Here is a 10,476-nt window from a genome sequence, read left to right on the forward strand (position 1 = left end):
CTCCTTCCCTGCCCCTTCCAGCTTCTGGTGGCCCCTGGTGTTCCCAGGCTTGCAGCTGCAGCCCTCCAGTCTCTGCCTCTGTCTTGCCATGGCCTCTTCCCTGAGTGTACCTGTGCGGCCTCTCCTCTTCTCAAAAGGACACCAGTCATTGGATTTAGGGTGCCCCCCCCAATTCAGTCAGACCTCATCTTAATTAATTACACCTGCAAAAGACAGATTTCCAAATAAGGCCCTGCTCTGAGGTTCCGGGCAGACAGGAACTTGGGGGGACACTACTCAAGCCAGTGAACATGTATTTCACAATCACGTGCGCACAGTACACACCCCGCTCCGCGGGTCCCCGTCCTCGAGGAAGCCGCAGCTGCCCTCATACCACTCTGCTGGGTCTCCATCCATTGAGTGTGCCCAACAGACACCCCGATAATCAGTGTCCAGAGCAGTTTTTGACTCCTACTCGTACTCCAGAAGGAAGAAGAGAAACAGAAAGAGGAAGAAAAATAGGGGGAAAATGGGAAAAAGGAACACCTAGTGGAGAGGAGGCCCCGAGGCAAGGAGAGGACAGAGCAAGCCGGGCGGTCAGGCTCACAGCGGCCACACGTGTTCCGGTGGTGAGACCTGCCCACCCCCGGGTCCTGAGCGCACCTTTGGAGCCTAATAGCGCAGGTGGGATGATGGCAGAGGTGGAGTTTTTACTCAACTGGGGTATTTGTTAGTAGGGCCCATGGCGCGTCATCACCGCACCCCACCCCCATGTGTGTCAGGCGCTCCTGGAAGATAAGGCTCTCGCCGCCCGCTGTCTAGAACCCAGTGAACGTGGACCACGCCAGTCCCTCCCCAGAGGGCTGAGGACACCACGCAGGTCATCACAAAGAGGAAGCAACCAAGGCTGGACACGTCGGCACGCGCCTGGCTGATCGGCACCAGTAGAGCCAGAACGTGATGGACTATTTGGGACTAACCGGAGAAGTTATTTACCTTGAAATCAGTGACATTCAAGATTCAGGGCTCCTCTCCCGCAGGCCCCTTCTAAATAAATAAGTATCCACTTTTGTGCTTAATTTTTATTCACAGTTCTGTATTCCTTTTCTTAAAGAGATCCCCTAAATTCTAAGACGTCAGGTCCCACGAACCTTAGTCCAGGCTGGGCTGACGAGGGAGGACACAGCTGCCCAGACCACCAGGCAAGATGTGCAAGGCCCCCCAGCCTGGATCCAGGCTGCTGCCTGGAATCCCCATTTGGACGACATGTGGGCTTCATCCCAGAGGTTTCTGCCGTCTCCTCGTGATTTAAGTTGTGCTATTTTTTAAAAACCCATTTAGCTTTTCACTGTACTTAATTTTACAGAAAATAAAATGGAAGAAACCACGTGTACCAGCATTTCTGCAGTTACTTTTAGCTTGCCCTCTTGATTATCTTCGAGAACTATCTCAGCCTATGGAACACCCCCTGGGAAGATTTAGGAAACGCGGTGTCTCCCTGTGGGCTCACGGCGGTTCTCGTGCAGCCGGCAGGGCTGGGACCCAAGATTCCCAAAGCTCCCAGGCTCCCGGGTTGGGGGCTGCCCAGGGGATCCAAGTTTGTTTGCCTGGCGTGGTTATGTCATCAGGAGAGGCTGTTAGGGGAGAAGTGGGGGGACTTCTGTCCACCTGGGGAGAGTGACGGGGGTGGAGATGAGCGTGGATGGTTTCTTCCCTCGGCTACACTTCCTTCAGGACCCGTTGCTGAGATTCCCAGGGAAGGCCCTCCTCCCTCGGGAGCTGTGGGTCCAGCGAGGGTTCTGAGCATGTGGGGAGTGCAGGGGAGGGAGGACACCGCGTGTGGATGGGTTCTTAGCACCTGTGGGGAGGGGGCCCCGGACCACACCAGGTGGCCCCGCTTTTCCGTGGGCAGGGGCTGCTGCAGGGCTGGGGAAGGAGCCATTCTCCGGCCTGCACCCCAGGCCAGCAGCCGTCTGGCTCCTGAGCCCCCCGACGTCAGCTCCCACAGGGGACCTTGTTGTCCTCGTGATGGGTGAGGCTTGGCTGAGGGATTCTGCAGGCAGGGCCGCCCATGCGGCAACAGGTGTTGGAGCTGAGGAAGAGCCAGGGGGCGCGGGGAATGCCTGCAGCCTGTGGACAGTGTGGGACCCTAGGTCACCCCACTGGGGACACTGAGAAGTAATGGGGGCACCATGAGGTGCGTGTTTATAGCAGCAAGCAGTCTGGGGAATTGTGCAGCTGTAACATGTATATATATAGAGAGAGGAAGTGCATCCTTGGTTTGTCATCATGGTCTGCTAAGACCTGGGACATAAGGCCAGCAGTAACAGGAACTTCTTTTTCAGTTTGGTGGGTTAAAGAATTTTGTCGATGCAATCCAAGACGACAAGTTTCCAACTGAAGCTTTTATTTGAATAGATGGGGTTCCATTGTTGAATGCTGCCGGGAACCCTGAACAAAGTTTTATTTCTTTTTAAAGCATTTGTTTCCCGTTGGGCAAACATGGGCAAGGTAAATGAAGTGCTGGGTTCAAAGGCGTCATCTGCTCATGGATGATTTTGCAAGTTTTCAAACTGTAAACAGTTGCTGTCACTCACAATTCAAGTGCCACTATTCATTGTGGTTCAAAAAAAAAAGGAATTGGAACTTGGTTTTATGGATGTGAGGAACTCATCCTTAAATTAACCCAAGATGGAATTTCTGCTAAATGTTGAAGTGCTCCAGTTTTCCCTCTAAGTCTGTTGGCAGTTTATAGGAGACAGTTCTCCAAGTAAAAGACGTGTGCATTAGTTTCCCGTGGCTATTGTAACCAACACAGACCTAGTGACTTAAACAGCAGCAATTTATTCTCTCACAGGTCTTTAGGTCAGAAGTGTAAAATCAAGGCGTCAACAGGGCTGGCTCCTCTGGGGGCTTCAGGGGAGAATCCACATCCTTGCCTTTTCCGGCTTCTAGAGGCCACCCTTGACCTGTGGCCCCTTCCTCCTTGTTCAAGTGCATCACGCCAGCACCTGGTCCATCACATCTCCTTTTCTGACTCCGACCGTCTTACCTCCTTTCACAAGGATTCTTGCAAGTGCATTGGGCCCCAGGGTAGTTCAGGATAGTCTCCCCATCTCGAGATCCTTCCCTTAGTCACACCTGCAAAGTCCCCTTTTCCATGGAGAGAGTCACATCAGAGATAAGAACGTGGACATCTTCATGTGTGTGTGGTGGGGGTTATTATTCAGCCTCCCGCCACGTGTGAGGTATTAGTGGAAAAGTCTCCTGGGAGATGAACAAGCTCAGATCAAAGACCCAACTCGAGGGACCCTGGCGGTCCAGTAGTTAAGACTTTGCCTTCCGACGCAGGGGGTGCAGGTTCCATCCCTGGTCGGGGAGCTAAGATCCCACATGCCTCACGGCCAAAAAAAAAAAACCAAAACATAAAACAGAAGCAATACTGTAACAAAATCAATAAAGACTTTAAAAATGGTCCACATCAAAAAAATCTTTAAAAAAAAAAAAAAAAGAAAGACCCATCTTGAAAGTCCAACATTGCAGTGTCCAGACAACCACGTGGGGTCACGTTCCTGCCCGGGGAGTTCGGCTTAGCCACTGGCTGCTTCCTTTTTACTCTACTCACATCCGTGGAAAAACCAGAGGAAGTGTCTGGGGCAGGAGTGGTCTGTTTCCAGAGCTTCCTGTGGGCCAGATGTGGACCCTGCAGAAGGGAACCCGTCTGGATCATGTGGAGAGAGAACCTACCCAAGAGAACCACCTGGAGGAGGGGCTCCTAGAACAGGGCAGAAGATGGAGTGTAAACACCAGAGGGAGTCTTACACCACCAAGGAAACTGTGGGTCAGAGACTCCCAGCCCCAGGAGGGTTACCTCTGAAGACAAAGCATCTCTTGAGGAAAGAAATCAGCATTTGAAATATGCCATCTCTCGAGGGCCCCAGTGTCAAATGACAACCGTCCTCATCCACTACGGCCTCTTCCTCCCGAGGCTGCCATATACGTGTGAAAGTCGCCCTGTGGAGTTGTGTAGTGCACAGTCTGAGGCACGATTTCTCACCTCTTTTCCACAATGGAATGAAATAAGAAACCAATAAATGAAGACAATTTGGGAAAGTCACAAATATGTGGAAATGAAACAACACACTTCTTACTGGTGAAAGAAGAAATCATAAGATGAGGGTTATAAAACACTCTGAGATGAATTAAAACAAAACTACAACATGCCAAAACTTATGGGCTGCAACTAAAGCAGTGAAATAAAGCAGCTAAAGGAGAGAAATGTATAGCTGTAAATGCCTATATTAAAAAAGAAAAAAGATCTCCAATCAATAACCTAATCTTCTATCTTAAGAAGAAAAAGTAAACAAAATCCACATCAAGCAGAAGAAAGGAAACAATTAGAGATTAGAGCATAATAAATATAATAAAGAATAGAATAACAACACAGAAAATCAACAAAACCAAAAGCTGGCTCTTTGGAAAGACCAGTAAAATCAACAATCTTTAGCTAGACTGACCAAGATAAAAAGAGAGATGATGTAAGCTATTAAAATCATGAATAAAAGAGGGGACACCACTACCAACTCTACAGAAATAAAAAGGACAGTAAGGGGATCCTATGAACAACTGAATAGCAACAAATTAGAAAACCTCAATTAAATGGATAAATTCCAAGGTAGGCAGAAACCAGTAAAAATAACTCTAGAATAAACAGAAGATCTGGGACTTCCCTGGTGGTCCAGTGGTAAAGAATCCGCCTTACAATGCAGGGGACTCGGGTTCGATCCCTGGTCAGGGAACTAAGATCCCACATGCCACGGGGCAACTAAGCCCACGCACCACAACTACTGAGCTCATGTGCCTCAACTAGAGCCTGCATGCTGCAAACTACAGAGCACTCGCGTCCTGGAGCCTGCGTGCCACAACTAGAGAAGAGAAAACCCGTACACCACAACTAGAGAGAAGCCCGTGTGCCGCAATGAGAGATCCCGCATGCCTCAATGAAGATCCCGTGTGTCGCAACTATGACCCGACGCAGCCAAAAATAAATTTTAAAAAAATAATAAATAATAAAAATAAATCTTAAAAAAAAGAACTAGATCTGAATATGCCTATAACAAGTAAAGAGATTAAATTAGTAATTTTTAAACCTCCCACAAAGAAAAGCCCAAGTTGGCTTCACTGGTGATTGCAACCATATGTTAAAAGAAAAATGAAAACCAATCCTTCATAGCTCTTCCAAAAAAATAGAAGAGGGGGAAATACTTCCAATATCATTTTATGAAGCCAGTATTACCCTGACACCAAAACCAGACAAAGATCACAAGAAATGAAAACCATATGCCATATACTTTCTGGCATATTAACACAAGAACCCTGAAAATACTGGCCAGCCAAATCTAGCAATATGTAAAAAGAATTATATAACATGACCAAGTGGGATTTATCCCAGCAAGGTTGTCAGTAGAGTGAACAAGATGTTTCAGAGCCTGTATGTGTATGCTGTATGTTTATATAAATATTTATATATTAATAGCCTTAAATACTTGTATCCTTTAAAGAGAAGAAAGTAAAAAATCAGTGAGCCAAGTTTCAAACTTAAGAACTTAGGAAAAACAAACTATAGTTCAATTTTTTAAAAAAAGACATTAGGAAAAGAACAAAAGAACTCCAAAAAATCTAAGAAGGGATATAATAAACAAAAGACCGTATATGGCCAGCCAGAAAACAATGCTATAAGAAGGCTGATCAAGCCAAACGTGGTCCTTTAAAACTTCTGATAGATTCATTAAAGAAAAAGAAGAGCAGTTATAAATAAATAATGTTATAAATGAAAAAGAGGACAGGACTAGACAGAGGAGCTATTAGAAGGTGTAATAATTTACTACATGTGGCAAGAAAAAATAAAAAGCCCCAATAATCCTGTAACTATTAAGAAAAATAGGAGTAATTAAAAATCTTCCCACAAGAGAATACCATATCCAAAAAATTCTGCCAACTTTTCAAGAACCAGCTCATTCCAATCTTATACAAACTCTCCCAGAAGAAATGCTCTCCAGATCATTCTATGAGGCCAGTATAATTCTGATACCAACACCAGATAAAAACAGTATGTATCCATAAAAAAAAAAAAAAAAAGTATGTAAAAGGGAAATTAGAGCCTTATTTTACTCATGAATATAGATAAAGAGTTCTAATAAAATATCAACTGAATCTAACGGCGCATTAAAAAAGATAACATGCTATGATCAAGTTGGATTCATAGGCATTCAGAGGTTCTTTAATATTTTCATGTCTATACATTTGATTTACGATATTAAGAGATCAGATGAGCATATATGGTTATATATAACCATATATGATCATATCAATAGATGCAGAAAAAAGCATATGATAAAATTCAACATCCATTCATGAAGGTACCTTAACTTGATAAAGAATATCTGTAAAAAAACTTACAACATAAATCATCATAAATGGGAAACAGAATTATTTCTTTTAAAGCTAGAGACAACAATCTGGAAACAACAGGATCTGTGTGCTGAAAATACAGAATCTGTATGCTGTAAACTAAAAATGTGATGAAAGAAATCAAAGAATGCCAAATAAATGGTGAAATATATTGTGTGCATGGATTGGAAGACTCATAATAGTAAAGGTGTCAAATCTTCTCAAAACAGTCTGCAGATTTAATGCAATTTGGAGCAAGATCCCAGCAGGATTATTTTGCAGATAAAGACAACCTAATTTTAAAATTCATATGGAAAGGCAAAAGAATTAGAATAGTCAAGTCAACTTTGGAAAAGAAGCAGAAAGTTGGAGGAATCACACTTCTCCCTACTTTATGACTTACTATAGAGACAACAGTAACCACAACAGTGTATACTGGCAAAGGGATAAGCACATAGATCAATGGAAGAGAACAGAGTCTAGACTTAGATCCACATAAATAAGGCCAAGTGAATTTTTGACAATGGCAAAAAGGTAGTTCAGTGGAACCAGGATAGTCTTTTTCAAAAATGGTGTTAGAACAATGGGACGCCCATACGCAGAAAAGGGACCCCGACATCCTTCGGCTTTATTCAAAAATTAACTCAAAGACTGCAATCAGCTGTTAGGAGAATGAAAAGACAAGCTCCTCACTGGGAGAATATACTTACACACCACATAGCCATTAAAGGACATTTATCCAGAATACATAAAGAACCCTCAACTTCAACAGTCAGAAAACTCAGCTAAAAATTGGGAAAAGGCTTGAGCAGACACTTTACTAAAGAGGATCTACCGACAGCAAATAAGCACATAAAAAGATGTTCGACACCATTAGATGTTAGGGACACGCAAACTAAGGCCACAGTGTGTTGTCTGCAAGCCTTACAGGCCCCTTCACAACAATGTCGTCTCAGACTGTAAATTCCAAGAGGGCAGGGGACTTGTTCCCTGTTACAATGGCTGGAATAAAAGAATACTTACAATAGCAAGTCCTAGTGAGAATGCAGAGCCCCTGGAACTCTCAGCACGGCTGGTAGAGATGTAAAGTGGCATAGCCACTTTGGAAGACAATTTGGCAGTTTCTTGTAAAGTTAAGCAATCCCATTCCTAGGTATGAGATTCCTAGAGAAATAAAAATGTATGTTCACACAAAAACCTGGACATGACTATTCGTAGCAGGTCTATTCATATTCACCCCAAACTGGAAACAACTCAAGTGTTCTTCAACAGGTGGATGGGTAAACTGATAACATTCGTACAATGGAATACGACTCAATAAAGAAAAGGAATAAATTACTGAGACATGCAACTACTTGCATGAATCTCAAAAGCATTATGCTGCGTGAAAGAAGCTAGTCTCAAAAATGTATGGCTCTGGGGCAGGAGACAGATGGGCCCCCAGGGCAAACAGTTTGAGTTTGTTCCTTGCGGACCAATACTCTGAGACGGGAATAACAGGACAATTGAGAGAGGAGGCTGGGCCCTGCCCAGGTAGAAGATAAGAGACCACATATTCCTCATTCTTGAAGTCAGGAGACCTCCCCGACTGCACATGCGCAGAACGGCTCCTTGGAGGTCAAAAGGGGAGTGAGGGCAACTGATGCTCACTTACCCATAGGCCTCTTCTGTGGAATCCATCTTGGCTAAGAGATGCGCGCGCACACATGGGAAAATCCCGAGATACACCAAATATAGAGTCTGAACCAGGCAAAGCAAAATGATTGAACAAAGGAAACACGGAAGAAATGCCCCATATAAGTGATTTAAACTGCTGCGAGGGCACGACTCTCTCTCTGAGTCCGCCCTTGTGTCTATCCACACGTACTCTTTTTTTCTCCTAATAAATACTTTACTTGTTTCACTACTTTCCATCTTTGTGGGAATTCTTTTTTCTGCAAAGCCGTAGAGCCAGGGCCTTGTCACTAACCACTGGTCTAGTGGCTAGGATTCGGTGCTCTCACTGCTGAGACCCGACCTCAGTCACTGGCCGGGAACCGAAACCCTGCTTCAAGCCGCTGCAGGCCGAGGCCACCCGAGATCAGTTCCATTTCTGTGACGGTCTCAAAAGGACAAAACTCAGTGACTACCAGGGGATGTGGTGGAGGGGGAGGGCAGCATGAGGGGGTTTTTTGGATGGTGGAACTATTCTGTATATACGGTTACTTGACTCTATATATACACGTGTGACAATCCATAGAATGGTACACACGTTCACACAGAAGTCAGTTCCACTGTATGTTGGTTTAGAAATCAAACTGTAGAAGCTAAGATCAGTTAGAACTTGCACAGATTATTCCCATGTACTTTCAATGATCAGCATCAGAAAGGCCCTCCTTATAGCAAAATTCCTTAAAGCGCCCAATACCAGTCGCCCATTTTCTTCAGTTATACAAATAAAATATTTGACTTAGTCATAGGGAAAAATAATGTAGTAGTAAGACATGGATGCTTATTACTACTACTTCTAAACAAGACTGACAGGAGGTTCAAAAAAATTAAAGACAGAAGGATTGGAAGGGACGAAATCACACCATCATTACTTGCGAGTAGGGAAGAAGGGAGGCTAAGAAATACCAAGAAAAGAGATCGCACCCCCTCCTCACCACAGATGTTCTGGTCCGAGGCTGACCTGAGCCAAGAAAGGAGGGGATTTGTAAGTGAACTCTGGAGCGCTCCTGTTCAACAGGATGAGATTCTTTACTACTTAGAAAATAGGCTATTGTTTAGCACCGAAAGTGACTAAGCTGTGAGAACTGCCAAAAATGTCAGGAGCCAGGAGCACTGAAAACACTACATGTTATGGAAAAGAAACACCCAGAAATCTGCTTCCTGATTGCTCTGAACCAGACCAGCTCATTCATTATGCTGGTGAGATGTCCACTCTCTGATGTGAGGAGGGGACGGAGCCCTGGGGCCAGGACCTGCTCTGAGACTTCCCCACCCTGGTTCCCTTCAGTGCATCCACCATCCAGGGCTGCTGGAGAGGCGGGGAACGCAGGCAACTTCCCAGCTCAAAGTAAATAAGACCAGTACCTTGCCTGCCTTCTTGGAATTCACAGTCTCAGACGACTGGGATGTGAAGGGCAGGCAAGGCTCAGGGACCAGTAAGCAGAAATTCCCCATGAAAACGGCAATCTGTGAAAGCAAAAGGGTAAGTGCACTTGGCGGAAGGAGCAAGTGGGTAAGGGAAAAAATTACATGATAGAATGAGAAGACCTTGGCAATGAGACTGGAAAGGGGGCCGGGACGCTGGCGGAAGCTGCTAGTCAGGGAATTAGGTGAGGTAATTGGTCTGCACGATGAAAAGGCAACTTTTCCCCCCTTTTGGCTAGAGTTACTTGATTATTTGCATTGACTGGCATTTGTTGTACGAGATTTTCTTCCTGAGTAATCCTGTACCTTGGCAAGCACGTAAAATATAGTTTTTGTAACTTAAAAAAAAAACATTGCTGGTATATGTTAGTTGCAATCAGAACAGCCATAATCTGTGCTTTATAGAGAATCCGTTTTCTGATTTCACAGAAGCAACCGTGCTTTATCAGAAGGCTCACTTTCGTTATCGCTTGATATTTTCCTTTATTAACAATCATGCATTCTGGCAGGGACTCATGCAGATGAACGCCCATGTTCATGGCAGCATTATTCGCAATAGCCAAAAGGTGGAATCAATCCAGGTGTCTATGGACAGATGAATAGATAAGCAAAATGTGGTCTATCCATACAACAGAGTATGATTCAGCCATGAAAAGGTAGGAAATTCTGACACAGGCTACAACATGGATGAACCTTGAGGACATTATGCTCAGTGAAATAAGCCAGACACAAAAGGACAAATGCTGTAGGATTCCATTTATGGGGTACCTGCAGTAGTCAAACTCATAGAGACAGAATGTAGAATAGTGGTTGCCAGGGGCTGGGGAGAGGGAGGAATGGGAGTTATTGTTTAATGGGACAGAGTTGCAGTTTAGGGAGATAAAAAGTTCTGGAGATGGTGGTATTATTTGC

Source organism: Eubalaena glacialis, chromosome 15 (genome assembly GCF_028564815.1).
Source record: "Eubalaena glacialis isolate mEubGla1 chromosome 15, mEubGla1.1.hap2.+ XY, whole genome shotgun sequence".
NCBI lineage: Eukaryota > Metazoa > Chordata > Mammalia > Artiodactyla > Balaenidae > Eubalaena > Eubalaena glacialis.